The sequence below is a fragment of the Doryrhamphus excisus genome, chromosome 2, assembly GCF_030265055.1.
Source record: "Doryrhamphus excisus isolate RoL2022-K1 chromosome 2, RoL_Dexc_1.0, whole genome shotgun sequence".
NCBI classification, from domain to species: domain Eukaryota; kingdom Metazoa; phylum Chordata; class Actinopteri; order Syngnathiformes; family Syngnathidae; genus Doryrhamphus; species Doryrhamphus excisus.
The window spans coordinates 27884594-27903737 of NC_080467.1; the positions used below are offsets into that span (position 1 = coordinate 27884594).

The 19144-nt window shown below is 39.4% G+C and overlaps 1 long non-coding RNA gene across 1 annotated transcript in view; it reads left to right on the forward strand.

Annotated features, from left to right (window-relative positions):
• Positions 1–364: 364 nt before the first annotated feature.
• Positions 365–19144, forward strand: part of LOC131112547 (uncharacterized) — a 65503-nt gene continuing 46723 nt past the window's right edge. The window contains exons 1-2 of the long non-coding RNA XR_009121401.1: positions 365–623; positions 7436–7606. This is a non-coding gene — a long non-coding RNA (uncharacterized LOC131112547). The remainder of the gene's footprint in view (positions 624–7435; positions 7607–19144) is intronic.

Sequence of the window (19144 nt, forward strand, 5' to 3'; positions counted from 1 at the left end):
GAATAAAGGCATATCTTAATCTTAAAGTAACTGGGATTTTTCCACGATAAATTATGTAAATTAGCCTGCCGTGGGAATTAATTATACAAATTGAAATAATGTAAGATTGAACAATGATTTTTTTAAAAAAACATACATTTAAAAACGTGTAAAACAGCAACATAAATTATAACATGGGCACCATATATGTCAGTTTGCAAAAATCCATGAAGGATTTAAGTGGAATTCAAATTATATGTAATACTCAAATCTGCCGCAGGGTGTCAGCATTGTACCACCGTTGTCCGTGTAATCAAGACGTCACTGTCACAGAGCTGAGAGGGGGGCGGGGTGTAATCCTTGACGCACGTGTGCATGTTTTTATCCGTCTCTGCTTTGTGAAACAATGAACAAAGACAAAGTCAACCTATTTAGCATTTTTGGCGTTTTAGAAAATCACAACTACATAAACTATTAATTTTTGTAATTAATTTTCCTGTTAGAGGTTTGTCCTTTTTAAATAAACCACTTGAGGAGACAGTTAATTAGCTATGTCGTCATAGTAGCAGTAGCTAGATGATTAGCTTGTTTACCCTGGATGCTAACAAGTGGCCATCTGCTTCCTCGTCACCTGCAAACATCAGGTACAGTAGAAAAACAGACAAATCAATAAAAAATGTGTATTTACAACAATTACAGCACGGGTTCTAGAATTTTTAGACATATTTGAAAAGTATAAAAAGGTGTTTCTACTTATTGAAACTACCGTTTGTAATGACATATTGCATGTATTGACAAGCAACAAGTGGCTAGCATTACTTATTTCCTATTTTTCTGTACATGTGGGGTTTTACAATAACAATACAATTATTCAGTATCACTGATGAGCACAATGATTGATTTGATATTTGTATTAGAATAATACAATAACCTTGTTATGTTTTGTGTATTTCTACTGGAAGCCTTTTTTTTCTTGAATGGAAACATCTGCTGGTGCGTTTAATGCCTCGGTTAACTCAACTTAACAGGAGTGTTGACGTTACTTCCAAAGGAATTCACCGCCTCTAAAAAAACTCCTCCTACCGCCACATAATAGCACACACACACACACACACACACACAAACACACACACACATAGCAATGAATGTCACTGCAATATGGCCGCCGCCTGGCCGGTGGAGCTGACTTGTTTCCAAACACTTAATTCAATTTGTCATGACCACCGAAGGGGGGGCTGAAGTGGTCTAATTTGTGTTAATGAGGGGTAATAAAGTCATAGCCCCCATATTACTGCCAGGGGGGTGGGGGGGGGGGGTGTGTTACGTGTGTGTGTGTGTTTGCAGAGGAGGAGGCCGTTCCCTCCTGCTTTGCACCACCTTTCCCCCCGCATTGTGCTCCTAATTAGACGCCTTTGTCGGGACAATACTGTCGCCATCTGCTCGGCCTTCCGGGGGTGTCGGCCTCCCCTCGTCAATAGCAGCGGCGGACACCGTCTTCCCGCTTTGGCTGACACCCGGAGGACCCTTTCACACTTGAAGGAATTAGTGAAAGATTGATGTCTCTCCCACACGCCTCCCTGCCGCCATATTGTCTCCCACGTCTGCGGCCTGCACCCGAACCTCAACACACTTTTCTTTCTTTACAAACTCATTGATCCAGCAGGAAATATCCATAATCCATAATCATAACCACTCGCTGATCATGTTTCAGGGTCAAATTGTAGCCGTCATCACCACGTAACACTTTCGCTTTCTTAAGTGTAAAAAGAATAGCTAGCTGACCTCAATAAAAATACATGAAAACACGCTAGCAAAGATTTAAACAATAAGATGCTAAGTGGTGAATGGCAAGAGTACGTGTAGGTACGCTATGATATTACTTCATATTACTAATAGCATTACTAATAAATTCTTGCTATGCTAATCTTGCTATGCTATCGCCAAGGTATGCAAACCATTTTTTTGCAGGTCTGTGTGAAAGCACGTTGCTTTATTTTATATTATATTGTTTCTACCACATCCTTCTTCAGGAAAGCTCTCACATGTGGACAATTAAAAAAAAAACATAAAAAAATATTTTTTACTGGGTAACTTTTAAATCCAAATAAATCATTATTATTCTAAAAATTATGTATGAATATTAAACTGTTAATTAGTTATCTACATTAAATACATGCTTGTCCAATTTTAAATAACATTTAAATAATTATTCAAAATATATATGATATATTTGTATTATGTTATATATTATTTTATATATGTACATTTGCATATTTCAAGAAAATAATTGTTTTATAACATGAAAAAATTAACATTTAAGTATTTAATTTGTTTTATTTGTCAACTTTTAAATAAAAATAAAAGAATTCATATTTATAATATTCTGAGAATTATATATTTTTTAAATAAAACACAGTTTTACTTTGAAAAATTTTAAGTACAAATCAAATAATTATTGAACACTCAAAAAGATGTATTTAAATAATGATTATTTTAAATATTGTGTGATAGGTTATTGAAACAAAAACACATTCTTACTTGCAACTTTTAAATAAAAATACATAATTATATTTAAAAATATTTAAACATACTTTAATTTACATGATTTAAATGTACTTGCAATTTTTAAATAAAAATAATATAATTTATGTTTAAATATTCTGAGTATTATACTTTTTAAAATAAAAACACATTTTTACTTTTAAATATAAATCAAATAATTATTTAACACTCAAAAGATGTATTTAAATAATGATTATTTTAAATATTGTGTGATAGGTTATTTAAACAAAAACACATTTTTACTTGCAACTTTTAAATAAAAATACATAATTATATTTAAAAATATTTAAACATACTTTAACTTACATGATTTAGATGTATTTCTTGATAACTGTTCTGTATACATAGGCCCGTTTAATATTACATATTACACACTTTTACTTTGAAACTTTGAAGTCAAAGTAAGCTAACAGTTATGTCATATATTAAACATATGATATGATATATTGTTTAGCGAGATGAGAAACACATTTTGACATGGGGTCATGGGCCCTACTGCCTCACGCAATAGTGTAAGGACAGGGAGAGTCGGCAGCAAGGTGTCTAAATGAAAGGTACTGAAACGTAGTGAGTATAAAGTGTTACAGTGCGGTAAAGTACTGTGATGTACAGTATGTAGTATAAATGTCGTATTTGTCATCTTGCCGAAAAGTGCTACTCCGCCACGGTTAGCAAATCTGAGGCGTCATGTGTACAGACGTACGCTACAAGACGCGCGTTGATAGAAGATCAATAGGAGTGATGACCCGATGGCGTGATCATTGGAGAGGAAGCTGTGAGCCACAAATGTTGACGTTGTGTTTGCGGCGTCAGTCAGCGTGTTTGTTTTGTTAATAATGTTTGCGTTGGGCCTTCGCCGCGTGCGTGCGTGTGTGCGTGCGTGCGTGCGCGTCTTTTTCTTTCTTTCAAGTGGCGAGCGCAACCCTTGCGTGACCTCGAGCAGTTGGCCGTCCTTCACGCCTTTTATTTTCTTCCCACCCAGAAGGAAGGTGGTCCATCTGCCCCGCCCCCGCCCCAACACACACACACACACACTTTACACACACACTTTACACACACACTTTACACACTTTGTTGTTGTTGTTAAACAGCTTTCCACTTTGTCTTGGAGACAAATCATTCCAAAGCTTCTAAGGAGCCTACAATTGCACTTTTTCTAAATAGTCTAGAATAATAATTATTTTTACTAAATTAGTGTGGTTTTATTTTGAAAAAAAAATAACTTTGTTTTAAAAAAATATATATTTTGCAACAAAATGAAACTTTTTGTTTGAAAAAAATCCACATAAGGCCATCTACATCTTTACCTTGTGTTGACACAGCAATGCTTATTACTGTCATATCACATCATTTACAATATATGTATAATATATTTTACCATATAATAATAACAATAATAATGATATATCTTATTGTAATGGTAATGGTAATGGTTTTATTTCATTTGAACATGCATTAACATGCATATTGTACTTCTATAGCAGTTAATACGAGTCATTTTGAAAAATGACTATTCTATTTGATTGTTTTTACATGAAAATGAATTAAAACAAATATACATGAATTAAAATATATAACAATATCTTAGCAGGAATTTATTTGATTTTTCTTAAATTTCTTAAATTAAAGTCTATATTATACAGAAGCGGAAAACTGCCTTGTTAAACATTAATATGTTTAATACAACAACGTTTCTCTTTCTAACGTGGTATTATCACGAGATAATAATATATCATATTATTTGATGTTTATAAAGCTTTTATATGTTTATGTATATTAAGGATGTCCAATATTGGCTTTTTTTTTGCCCAAAACTGATATGCCGATATTGTCCACCTCTAAATTTAACACATATATATGTCATATGCGGCATTTTTCTTAAATATCGGTTTTCATGATCGGGAAAAAATCCGATACCGATATCAGTTGTGATATCGGTATCGGAATTTATTTATTTTTTGATATCGCATTTTTATATATTATTGGGCCGATAATTATTGGTACAGATAATTAATATGAATAAATAAAAAAACTAAATAAATATATTGGTACAGATGATTAATATGAATAAATAAAAAAACCTACATAAATATATTGGTACAGATAATTAATATGAATAAAAAAACTAAATAACTATATTGGTCCAGATAATTAATATGAATAAATAAAAAAACGAAATAAATATATTGGTACAGATAATTAATATGAATAAATAAAAAAACGAAATAAATATATTGGTACAAATAATTAATATGAATAAATAAAAAAACTAAATAAATATATTGGTACAGATAATTAATATGAATAAATAAAAAAACTAAATAAATATATTGGTACAGATAATTAATATGAATAAATAAAAAAAACTAAATAAATATATTGGTACAGATAATTAATATGAATAAATAAAAAAACTAAATAAATATATTGGTACAGATAATTAATATGAATAAATAAAAAAACTAGCTAACTAACTAAATAAATAAATAAATTGATATGTATAAGAGTATATATGTACAAATCCAAGGTGGACCACCACAATGTATCCCACCAGGCATGCTTTTGGGTTTGTCTCCTGAATCCCAGAGTCACCTGGTGGTGAAATCGTGTAATTCCGCGTCTATGCAAGCCTTGTGGCCCACGTGGAGATAAAACCGTGTACTGTGTACCGTGTGCTGTCAATCAATTACCACATTCCAAACATTCCTGGCATTCCTGCACACAGATGTGTCCGAGTGAGCACTTTGGAAGGTTTCGCTGGCGCGAGGAAGGTTTTCCTTGGAAGCCTGAAATGCGCATACTTCACATCCTCTTCATCCTCTTCATCCTCTTCATCCTCTTCATCATCCAACTCAGCGCTTGATTTATTTCCTTTCTCGCCAACTTTTTTCTTCCCGCTTCTCCTTGTAGCGCTCCGACGAACAAGCTTTACGTCAACGGAATCGAGTCCAATGGGGTTAGCGCTCGTCATGTTGGGCTGCCGGTATGCTAATCACGCTACTCATGCTAACAAATGACTTTATTCTCTTTATAAGACTTCTACACTTAAAATGACTTTTTAATGGTGCTTTGACAAAAGTTGAAACAAAAGCAGGAGGACATTTTACTTGACTTTATGACCCGCAAAGCATGCTGGGGAGGCTACCCAGCATGTTTTGTGGGTTATATAGTTCTATAAATAGTATGTTTTTGCATGTACATTTGTTGTGGAAGTGTTCATTTTGATACCCTGCATGGTGCAGTTACATTGTGTGTGTTTGAGTGTGGAAAATAGTAAATACAAAATAATAAATAATAAATACATTTTTAGGTAGATCACCATTCGTGGATTTGCTGTGTTGCAGATTTTTTTTGTCAATTTTAGTGTTTTTTTTTAATGCTGTTACATTGCTGAGCCTGGCCCTTTAAGAAGGATTTCAGTGTGGGAGGTTAAGTGTTGTAGTTTTGTTAGCAAAGTGGTAGTGACTCTCTATTCTGTCACTGTCAATCAATCCCCTTTGTGCCGTCTCCTGTTGCGGTCATGGCTAGCAGTCTTGCTAACCGTGTGAGCTGCTTGCTAACCGCTAATACTGTAAACAATAGAAGAAACTAAAGGAGCTCCCCATTGTGAGGAAAATACGACAACAGGACCGTTATGTTTTAACAAGGATACAAAAACGCTACAGCTGAATCGCGCTCGGATGAGGCTATTTTGGGAACCTATCTATTGTGATAAACGAGGGAACGCTGTACTTCGGTTTGTACTTCCAAAAAGTTGTAGTAATGTAGTAAATGTAAATGTAAATGTAGTAAAGTAGTAGTAATGGTGCGGTGTTAAACCCTTTAAAAGTTGTGTATTCCACAAAAAAAAAAGCCCACTGCAGCTTGTAAACACCCGATGGCGGCATACCCCTCCCATTGCCGCCCCCCCCCCCACCCCCCCAGCCCAGATTCTTCCCACTTGAGCACACACACATGCTCTCTGCAGGCCTTCACGCTTCCTCGCTCGGTTAAAATAAACGTTACTGCTGAACCATATTGTGCCCCCCCCCCCCATCCCTCACTTCCCCCCCCCATTCCTCTCCCCACATCCTTTATTCACAGGCGCGTAATTGGTAGTCAATTTAAGCCCCCCCTTTGCCTATTGTGGGCACATTTTGCTCTGACAGAGTGCGGAAGATTAATGGCTGCGAGCAGCCGAGGGAGGCTCGCCTCAGCGAGCATGAGCGCCCTAAATTCATTACACCAATTTCCCCTGTCCTGCACCCCACCCCCACCCCCACACCCCCACCCGCCATCCCTGGCAGACGATGGCGAAGACCTCACAATGCTACACAGACAACAAGCTGGACTTTTAGCATTCGCCATGTTGGATGAGGGCGCCGGGGACGCACCTTGACCTTGAAAGGCGAGGGCGACCCGTCGCTAGCGAGCCAGCAGCTCGTAATTGCCATGATTTATTTCACCCTCCATTTCTCTACCCCCCCATTCCCCCCGCTTCCAGGGCATGCATGCCAGACCGTGCACGTGAATGTCACATGCCCATGGCCATGGCCATGGCGCCATGCCCCAAGGACTCCAACGGGAGGAGGTGGGGACTGATCTTCATTGTCTTGAAGTGACAAGGACCCCGTGTGACCCTGCCCCTCTGCGGCAATGAACCTGTCCGTCATCCTCGCCGCCATCTTGACACATCCTGTCACCTGCAGTCTGCACGCCGCCCCACAAAGAGGCCCCATTTTTTATGATTGGCAGCTTCTTAAGAGCATAATATGGCACTTTTAACCGATTTAGTGGATCTGGAAGTCCGACTGGCGACCGGTTTGGGGTGTACCCCCGAAGTCAGACGGTCCATCTGTGACTGGGATGGTTTACTGTTTTTTTTAATGCACCTGTTCCCGATGTTTCTGTTCAGGTTTCTGTGCCGAGGGTGTGGCCACCATGGAGGTGTGTGCACGGGTCAGCACTCCCCCGCCCCCCCCTTGGATGGAAGCTCCTCTGGGGTTCTCGACTCATGGCTTTAAGAGGCACTTCCTGACCAGCTCATAAATCAGCGAAGACCAAATAGAGTCATCCACACTCAAAGGTGCGCGGGTTTAATACCCATTTTCACAGCTCCTATAAGATGGAAAGCTTCTTTGCTCCAAATGTTTCGCATGAACTTTTCACCATGTCAGGGGTGAGTGAGGGGGTGGGGCGCAGGAGGGGGGGGGGGGGGGTGATTGCAAGGTTTATAGCGAGCAACGCGGCGAGACGTCCCGGCGGGGGCAGCGGCGAGCCTTCATAAAGATGTCACAAGAAGACACAAAGTCTCAATTTGGGGCGCAGGCCCTGCAACCAGCCAGATGTGGAGGCGCAGAGGCGCAGCGGCTGCATCGTAACCCCCCTCGTCCGTCCCCCGAAAAGCTAACGTGCGGAACCCGTGCGCTCGTTTGAAGTGGGTGCCAGGAGGCGTCCCGGCGTCCTTAACGACTCGCGATTTACGAGCGAGAGAAGTCGGCTTTTAGAGCCGCTTAAACGTCTTTGTTGGACTTCTCCGCGCCTGCCTCCCGCTCGGGTTTTATTCGTCCCGCTCTCGTCTTTCACTGCACCTGTTTGACACCTTGACTCTTTTACCGCCTTTGTCAGGCTGCTGGTAAAGTCATCCACGTGATGTTCCTCTCCTATCACACACCTCGGAAAAAACACATCGTTTATCGGGGCGGGGTCCCATTACATTAAGTGGAAAGGTTGAACATGAATCCCACTAATATTGGAAATAATAGCATTTGAATCAGGTGATCAGCATGTGGAGGACGTGTGGTATTTATGTGTATGCCAGTAGAACTACATATCATACACATATATTTACAGTATATACATATATTAGTATGTTCTGGGGGTGCTGGAGCCTATCCCAGCTGTCTTTTGGGTGAGAGAGGCGGGGTACACCCTGGACTGGTGGGCCAGCCAATCACAGGGCACATATAGACAAACAACCATTCACACTCACATTCATACCTATGGACAATTTGGAGTCGCTAATTAACCTAGCATGTTTTTTTTGGAATGTGGGAGTACCTGGAGAAAAACCCACGCATGCATGGGGAAAACATGCAAACTACACACAGAGATGGCTGAGGGTGGAATTGAACCCTTGTCTCCTAGCTGTGAGGTCTGCGCGCTAACCACTCGACCGCTGTGCAGCCCCTCTAAATGGAACATTTTTTCCTCACAAGGGTCGGGGGGGGATGCTGGAGCCTATCCCAGCTGTCTTCGGGCAAGAGGCGGGGTACACCCTGGACTGGTGGCCAGCCAATCACAGGGCACATATAGACAAACAACCATTCACACTCACATTCATACCTATGGACAATTTGGAGTCGCTAATTAACCTAGCATGTTTTTGGAATGTTGGGAGGAAACCGGAGTACCCGGAGAAAAACCACGCATGCACGGGGAGAACATGGCCGAGGGTGGAATTGAACCCCGGTCTCCTAGCTGTGAGATCTGCGCGCTAACCACTCGTCCGCTGTGCAGTCCCTCTAAATGGAACATTCATTCATTTTCTACTGCTTTTTCCTCACGAGGGTCACGGGGGATGCTGGAGCCTATCCCAGCTGTCTTCGGGCAAGAGGCGGGGTACACCCTGGACTGGTGGCCAGCCAATCACAGGGCACATATAGACAAACAACCATTCACACTCACATTCATACCTATGGACAATTTGGAGTCGCCAATTAACCTAGCATGTTTTTGGAATGTGGGAGGAAACCGGAGTACCCGGAGAAAACCCACGTATGCACGGGGAGAACATGGCCGAGGGTGGAATTGAACCCCTGGTCTCCTAGCTGTGAGGTCTGCGCGCTAACCACTCGACCGCCGTGCCGCCCTTTAATATGTTCTATTAAAGTAATAAAACGCTCTGAACTTCAACTAGAAAAAGCCAATTCTCAGATGTAACGCTGATGTGTCACTTTGTGGGTTATGTCTGAAAAATGGCGAGGAATTGAACAAGATGTTTATTTTGACACAAGAGGTCATAAAGCCGTGTAGCAGCACCACGCGGGCTATGAAGGTATCAAAATAAACCCTCACACACTAAAACAATGCCATTTTATATACATGTATAACCCGCAAGGCAGTCAAGTGGTTAGCGCGCAGACCTCACAGCTAGGAGACCAGGGTTCAATTCCACCCTTCACCTTCGGCCATCTCTGTGTGGAGTTGGCATGTTCTCCCCGTGCATGCGTGGGTTTTCTCCGGGTACTCCGGTTTCCTCCCACATTCCAAAAACATGCTAGGTTAATTAGTCCCTCCAAATTGTCCATAGGTATGAATGTGAGTGTGAATGGTTGTTTGTCTATATGTGCCCTGTGATTGGCTGGCCCACCAGTCCAGGGTGTACCCCGCCTCTCGCCCGAAGACAGCTGGGATAGGCTCCAGCACCCCCGCGACCCTTGTGAGGAAAAAGCGGTAGAAAATGAATGAATAACCCGCAAGGCATGCTGGGTAACCTCCAGTGAAAGTGATACATAAATATAGGTCAGTAATGGTGACAATGTGCGGATATTTGATGGTATTTCTAGCGAGTCGTGAATGCTTGAAACGTGATGGACGAGTGGAACCAGGGTGGATTCTGATCTCTCATCCCGGTTCTAGCGGAGCGGTGTTTTGTTCCGGCCCGGCTGTAAGTGATGTTTAGTAGAAGTGCTGTTTGACCTGCCGGTGACTCGGCCAGCACCAGATGGCCGGCCGAATTAATAATCATAATAAAAAAGCCATGCGATCTGAAATCAAGAGCATATGGACTGGAGCGGGTCCACTCCGAGGGGGATCTCCTCCGTGTTGAAGTGGAAATAAAATGTTGGAATTGTTGTAAGTAGGAAGTATTTGCCGTGCCAAAGGAAATTCATCATTAGCCGAGACGGACGTGGCCCACCCTCGCCTGTCTCCAGCGTACCAGGAGGGGTGTTGATGTTGTTTTCTTTCGGGGTAATGATGATGGCCGCTTGGATCACAACGTGCACGCTAGTTGGTGTTAGCGCACGCCGCCGCTACATCTGGAGCCACTTTGGAAGACCAACCTTTCCGCTTTCTTTGCTAATTAATTGTGGGCCTCGGGCCTCAATTGCACACAGATTGAAAATTACAAGCAATTTTTGCATCTGCGGACGATCATATTTCTGTTTATTGCCAAAAATGTGAGCAAATCTAAAGTGGGAGTTTTAAATGGACAAAAATAACGTCATAAAAACTTGGACAATACCCATTTTTAAAAATTATTTTCTGAATATTATATATATATAATAATAATACATTTATATATATATATATATATATTAATATAATAATATATGACATTAAATATCCTATTTTTTAAATGACATTATTATTATTTTATGACATTTTAAGACATTTTATTTTATTATTACAATTACAATATTTAGTGTTGACAACATTATGATATAATTTTGCATGACTGTATTTTTTATCATATATTTCATTACCTTTAGTGGGCATGTTGGACAATGTAAATAATAATATATTAAAAATAATAATTATAATAATATTATTATACTATTATTCTCAATATAATTATATAATAATAACATTAAAAAATAGTCAAATACTAATTACTGAATTTTATTGAATTTGTTTATTTTTTATTTTTATTTTATCATTATATTTATTGTTATGATTAGTAGAAGTACCCTTTGATTATTTTTTGAAAAAAATATTATGTAATTAAATTAACACAGTGGCCTTATTTTTATTTTTTAGTATAATATTGAGTATTACCTAATAGTTTACCATAATAATATTATTTTGCACTATTGTCTTTTCATATTCATAATATATTTAATGATATTTTGTGTAGGTATATTAGTTGTCTAAATCCAAATATAAAACTGTAAAAAAAATGTGTACAACATTTTTTTGGCATCCATAATTATTTCATTTTCCCGTTTATAATATATTTCATTATCTTGAGTGTAGTTCTATTAGTTTTCCAATCAGTTGGTAAAAACATCTGTAATATTATTATTAAATTATTATTATTATAGCTGCTATGGTTACTATAGTTACTATAGTAACTATAGTTACCACTATAGTCGTCTACTTTTTATCAGTGTAGTTTAGTTGTATAGTTATTTCTTCTGCGTATGTATCAAAGTAGTAGCTTATGGTACGATCCAAATAACAAAGTACTGGCCTGTGAGTTGTACTACCTGAAGTTTAGAGGTGTGGAAGGTGCAAACAAGTAGCTGTTTAGCCGTGATGAAGACTTTCCTGCTTTCAAGGTCACGGCCTTTAGCCCGCTAGTGCTAAAGAGGACAGTAGGCTATACTTGGACGGACTGCCCAGTAGCAAGACAAGACCGCTCTCTCAAAGGCCGTCCAGACAGCGACTGACCCCCGTGGAGACAGAACCTCGGCGCTGGCCGTTTGACTGATTTTGCCAGATGGACCGCGGTGCCATCCAGGAACCCCCGCTGGGGCTCCGGTGACAGTGGGGGGGCCCGCACCAACCCAGCACGAAGCGCTCATGTTGTCCCACGCGTCCCTGCAGGAGGTCCCTGCTCAGCGCGTGCTGACATGTTCCAAACACGTTCAACATGGCCAAGAACATACAAGTTTTTTATTGTTAAATTCTATTTTTAGAATAAAAAACAGCTGGCACCCGGGCCAGACTTTGGACACCCCAGCTTTGATAGATTGTTTGCTAGTTAGCTAGCTAGCTGAATTAGCTAGATGGACAGATATGAAGAAGATCCACACCGCTAAACATTCCTGATACTTTCTCATGTTTCCTCCGGGAGTGGATCATCAATCATGGGAATTGATCGCGCTGTCACATCTCAAATGCGTCCGCTCAGGGCGCGACCGTGGAGTGTGTGACTTTGGCTCGGTCAAGCCTGCTTAAAGGATGCGCTAGTAGCCAGCTTCGGAGGGTGGAAGGATGGGGCGGGGGCCCGGGGGGTCACGCCGCTTCCCGAGCGTAGCCAATGCAAGATGATCGGTCACGTCGCTTGGAAGGAATGAAGACGTCCTGCTTAAAATACCCGAGTGGAGTCGCCGTGTGTCGATTCCGAGCCTTCCAGCTGCGCGTCACCACTTCGCTTTGTGCGCTTTGTCGTTATCGCGCAGCTATGCTAATGGCGTCTCCTCCGACTCGGCTTGCTGACTGATGGGCCGACTGACGCGGTTGAATGTCTTTGCCTGATCGCACGTTACATCCAGGAAAATATAGCAAACGCTAATGATGCATTTGACACTGCCGGCTCGTCGCAAATATCCCACCCATTGCGTACAAGCGCTGACCTCGAGTAAGCCGGTGTTTGTTTGTTTTAGTCCTGACGGCTAAGCTCATCTTGCTAGCAATCTTAGAACGCACTTAGGTCATGTCGTATATTTCGTCATCACCGATGTATAGAACTTGATATCCAACTTTCAAGGGAAAACTACGCCTCAAACGTCACACAAACGTTTGACTTTGAGATGTCAAGTTACCTCCATTTAGCAAGCATCAAAGATCTTCTATGCAACACGAGTGCTCTGCTCTGTTTTTAAGCACCTACTGCAAAAAACACTAGTCAAAGATCCTTTATACTGTATGACAGGAGTAGGCCGCCAGTCAAAGATCCTTTATAATATGGAAGGTGCACTCCACTGTTTTTCCGGAGCAAATGCAAGAATGTGAGTCAAAGATTCTTTATATGACATGAGTGCTCTGCTGGTTTCAAAGATCCTCTATATGACACTCATCACTAGACACTACTCAAAGATCATTTATATTATGAGTGGTGCGCTTGCTCTGCTGTTTTTAGGGAGCGTGGGCAAAAATACTCATCAGAGACTCATGAAGATCCTCTACAAACAGGGGCGCTCTGCTGGTTTTCAGAAATAATAGCAAAAATACTTATCAAAGATCCTTTATGTGACAGGAGTGCTCTGCCGCTTTTCAGGACATAAAGTAAAAATACTAGTCAAAGATCCTATATATATATGACGGAGTGCTCTGCCGGTTTTATGGACATAATATAAAAATACCAGTCAAAGATCCTTTATATATGACAGGAGTGCCCTGCCAGTTTTAAGGACATAAAGTAAAAATACTAGTCAAAGATCCTATACATATATGACGGAGTGCTCTGCCGGTTTTATGGACATAATATAAAAATACTAGTCAAAGATCCTTTATATATGACAGGAGTGCCCTGCCGGTTTTAAGGACATAATGTAAAAATACTCGTCAAAGATCCTTTATATATGGCAGGAGTTCTCTTCCAGTTTTAAGGACATAATGTAAAAATACTAGTCAAAGATCCTTTATATATGAAAGGAGTGCTCTGCCAATTTTAAGGACATAATGTAAAAATACTAGTCAAAGATCCTTTATATATGGCAGGAGTGCTCAACCGATTTCAAGGACTCACTGGAAAAACATTTGTCAAAGATCCTTTATATGACAGAACTGCTCTGCCGGTTTTAAGGACATAATGCAAAAATGCTAGTCGAAGATCCTTTATATATGGTAGGAGTGCTCTTCCGGTTGAAGGACATAATGTAAAAATACTAGTCAAAGATCCTTTATATATGGCAGGAGTGCTCAACCGGTTTCAAGGACTCACTGGAAAAACACTCGTCAAAGATCCTTTATATGACAAGAGTGCTCTTCCGGTTTTCAGGACATAATGTAAAAATACTAGTCAAAGATCCTTTATATATGGCAGGAGTGCTCAACCGGTTTCAAGGCCTCACTGGAAAAAACATTAGTCAAAGATCCTTTATATGAGAGGAGTGCTCTGCCAGTTTTAAGGACATAATGTAAAAATACTAGTCAAAGATCCTTAATATATAGCAGGAGTGCTCAACCGGTTTTAAGAACATAATGTAAAAATACTAGTCTAAAGATCCTTTATATATGACAGGAGTGCTCTGCTGGTTTTCAGGACATCATGTAAAAATACTAGTCAAAGATCCTTTATATGAGGAGTGCTCAACCGGTTTCAAGGCCTCACTGGAAAAACATTTGTCAAAGATCCTTTATATGACAGAACTGCTCTGCCGTTTTTAAGAACATAATGCAAAAATACAAGTCAAAGATCCTTTATTTTTGGCAGGAGTGCTCTTCTGTTTTTAAACACCTACTGCAAAAACACCAGTCAAGACTTGTCATGGAAAGCTAGCATCTCCGTCCCGCTCCGTCACACTGGTTCCTTTTGTAAACAACCCCCCCCCCCCTAGGTTGCTTGGTACGGATCGACGGGCTGATCTGCGTCGTCGTATTTGACCCGCAGGTCAAACTGTGGACTTGGGTGCGAAGTTTTGTGGGCCTCCGGTAGAAAACTACGACCGTCATGTTTGTAGTTAAAGCCAAAAGAAGCTGCTAACATTGGCGTCTTTGAAGTTCGTCCCCCCCCTGCCGAGAAGCTGATGGTCTCCCCCGTGAATCTTGCCTAAGTGCAGCAGATTAGCAGCATTTCAGGCGTTCACATGAGACGGCATGAGAAACGGAGCTGGAAGCTTCCAGAAAGCAATAAAACTCCAATTTCTAGCCTACCTTCCAAACACTGGCAGCATGAAATTGCTGGAGGGGGTCCACTTCAAGGGGCCGTGCATTGTGACATCAGAGCCTTGTGAAGTCAACAAGCATGAAGGCGGGTTTTAAGCGGTGCGGGGGTGGATTACATCTATCAGCGTGAGTACGTGCTTCCATCTAAAAAGGCCTGACCAGAGGCCAGACGGCAATAAAAGGCTTAGGCGGCTACATAAACGCAGCGTGATGCTAAGTATCAAATGCTTACGTCGCCGTGACAAACGTCGGAATGTGGGTGGAAATGTAAACACAGCAGCGGCGATAATACCGTTGCGGCAAAGCAGCTGCCATGTTCGATTGTTGACATGCCTCAAAACGGCGACATCGCTTGAAAACATGTCACCTAATTTCGAAAGTAACCCACGAAATAAAATAAAATAACAGCAATATCAATTATAAACAAAACAAGTAATAATAATAATGACTGCTTTTTGGTAGTTTGAGCGCAGTAGAACTTCCTAAATACGGTTTTAACATTATCAGAGCCCTCTCGACATGAAATAACACCCCTATAGTCACCTTTACACTCCTATTACCCAATAGACTCGACATAATAAGAGAAAATAAGACATAATACAGACTGTATAGGCCACACCGTGGATCATCCAGAATTTTTTAAAAATAAAATTCCAACTTGTATGCCATCAAGTTGAGTTTGGTTGGTGTCCAAAGTGCGGTTCGGTTGATTTGCAGCCCGTAGCTACTTTTTTATTGGCCCATGTCACATTCTAAAAATATAATAATAAATAAATTAAATAAAAAAATATTAAAAAAATAAATAAAACAATTTCTTGTTATAATAATAAATAATATAACAAGAAAACTCAATAAATCGATGAATCAGAATCGATTTTAATAAAAATAAAGTCAAAATATCAACAGAAAAAAATTGTAATTTAATGAGAAAAAAATGTCCTTTTATGAGAATAACACCATAATATTATAAGGAAAACTTATTTCATTTCAGTAGCATAAAGTTGAAATATTACAGACATTTTTTTTTGTTTTTTTTTAATATTATAACATTATGAAAAACAAACAAACAAAACAACAAACAAATTAAAGTTGTACTTTTTGGACAATCAAGTTAGGGAAAAAGTTATAGTATTATGGGAACAGTAGGAGAACAACATTTTCCAAAAGAAAAAAATATAACATGAAAAATGGCAGAAATTAAAAAAATTAAAAAATAGGAGGAAAAAATTTTATTTTAGTATAAAGTTGAGATGTTGAATAATTTTTTAAAAATTAAATAAAATTAAATAAAGAATTAAATGTCATAATAATATTGTATGAGGCAAAAACAAAACAAAATAAAGTTGTAATTTGGGGGAAATTATATTGGGAAAAAAAGCTATAATATTATGGGAAAAAAGTCAAAATAATATAGAAATAAAGACCTATCAGTACAATAAGAAAATTCCCCGAAAGGAAGATGAAATAGTTAGAAAAAAAACTAACATGAAAAAGCAAAAAACTCACCACACCCTGCTAAGTGATTGGCTGGAACTGATTGGCGGATGGGATTGGCGTAATAATAATAATAATAATTTTTGCCGTGTGTTTGTTTATGCATGCTAGCGGGTCCAGCAACGAGCACCTCCATGGTAGTGTCAGGTACGAATCCCAGAAGTCCTCACATTAAGGCTTGAAAGCAATGATTGCATTTTTTTTTTTATTTTTTATGAACGGCTCCTGGACGCTGATGTTCATGTGTGTGTGTGTGTGTGTGTGTTGCCGTTTTCCCAGGAATTTGCATCCTGATAAATGGGCTGATTTATTGGAGCTTCTCATCAGAGCTGAGTTGTGCTTTTCCTCAGCGGACACACATGTTAATAATCCCTAAATGTTTCCAGTAGGATTGTTTCAAAGGAAATATTGCAGACATTTGAAACCAGCAACGGACTGGAATGTTTTTTGGGTTTTTTTTTATTATTATTATTATTAATTGCGTCCTTGGCGAGGGGAAGACGTCCAAGTATTTGATGTTGGCCAGAGTTGGCATGGATTTTTTTTGAGGGAGCGCACCTCAAATGTTAAACACGGGCCGTTCATTACTTCCTGCCAAGTGGATGAAAGACAATAATTGTTGATGGGAACACGCTCCCAAGTCGGAATTGCGATCATTTCTGTGGCTTTTGGAACGGCACGTACAGGACGGGAAGAAAGTTCCAGCAGCAATTAATAACATGACACATTGATTTCAATTCCCATCTGATGGACTCTTGCAGACTGCTCATCAATAAGATGACATGCAATAAATCAAGTGCTGGCGAGACATGTGGTCAATAGTAAAAGTCATTACAAAGATGGATTATTATTTTAGATTTTTTTTGGTGAGCATATTGTTGAAAAAATGTTTGAAAAACAATAAGTTGCTGACAAAAGTTTACACAGTAAGTCAGCGCAACAAACAGGAAGTGCTAAAAATGAACATTTTGCATTGAGATTCACCATCTATTGAAGCGGGAGAGGTTCCCATTTTACCCTTCCATGTTGCTAGCATGCTAGTTAGCAACATTGTTAGCATTGACATTTTCCCAAAATTAAAATCCTGTAGATGTCAAGAAATTATGTGCATATTACTTATCTACCCTGTGAGGCATTAGCTTTAGCATTTTGTGTATCACATTGGGATTTAGCGCATTGGTAGCTACTGGTATTTTTTTCCAAAAATAAAATAAGCGCATATGTTACGACTTCTATTTTAGCATTTGAGATTTAGCACTTTAGCAACCTTCAATTGAAGTGAGTGAGGTTCCCATGCTGTCACAATCTATCCACCCAAGTTGATGGCATGTGCACTGTTAGCATGTTAACTATTAGCATAATTAATGTTGACATTTTTGGGTGCTGACTTAGGACTTTAGTAACCATCTTTCTAAGCCATAGATATTTCCATGTTATCACAATGTACCCACGCAAGTTAATAGCATATTAACTGTTAGCATGTTAGCTATTAGCATATTAACATTGAAATTTTGGGGGATTCCTCTTGAAATAAAATGGGTTTTACGTTCATAGTACCTATCTTGGTGGAGCAACCATCTACTGAAAGGAGAGATGTTCCAATGTACACACTCAGTTGGCTAGCATGTTAACTGTTAGCATGCTAGCTATTAGCATTGTCAGCATTGCTATTTTTTTGTGTTTTCTCCCAGAATTAAAATAGGTGTGACAGGACTAGACATACATTGTACCTAGCATGCGATACTGTAACATTTTAGCATTGTTTATGTCACATCGACATGTACCTCTTTAGCAATAATCTTTCAATTATTTGTGGTAAAAAATTCACCAAACACTGGAAATAATCCACCAGGTCAAGGACCCGCGGTTTTGAATAAGCAGGGGTCACCTTGAGAGCTAATGGTCGCGCCATAACAAGTAACGAGTGTGCGTCCTGGCACGGACTAATCATTCTTTGAATGCTACATGCACATGTCTAATGGAGATATTATGGCTTGGGTATTTTTAGTTTTAAAAGGTGCACAGGTGCAACGTTGTCCCTTCACCCTTACACATATGTTGACATTTAATTATTATTATTATTATTAAATAACCATTTTATATCTGCATAATCCAGTACATCATATTTCTTTGTTGTCTGTATTATTCAGTCATATTGTATGTTTTAGTCATTAGGGTCTGAATGCCCTATATTTGTATTTTACGTCGTTTAGCTAAGCCATTATATAATTACAAAATATCATACAAAATATTTGAACATTTTGTCCTGTACATAAAATACATGGGGGATCTTTAAAAAAAAAAAAAAATCATAAACATGTCCAGGTCAACTTTAAGACAATAAGAAGAACACTTAATCGGGTTCCGCCGTTCTACATTTTTATTGCTGTGGTCACCCATACGGAACAATAAAACAGCAAATCATAAACAACACAAATCAAGACATCATTTGTAGCGGCGGGGGGTGGAATCTTCCTTGTCGACAAACACTTGTCGATTTCTGTTGACATTCCTGCTGCGAGAATGAACGCACGATTCCCACACCTTTCATTCTTTTAACCTCTGGTGACAG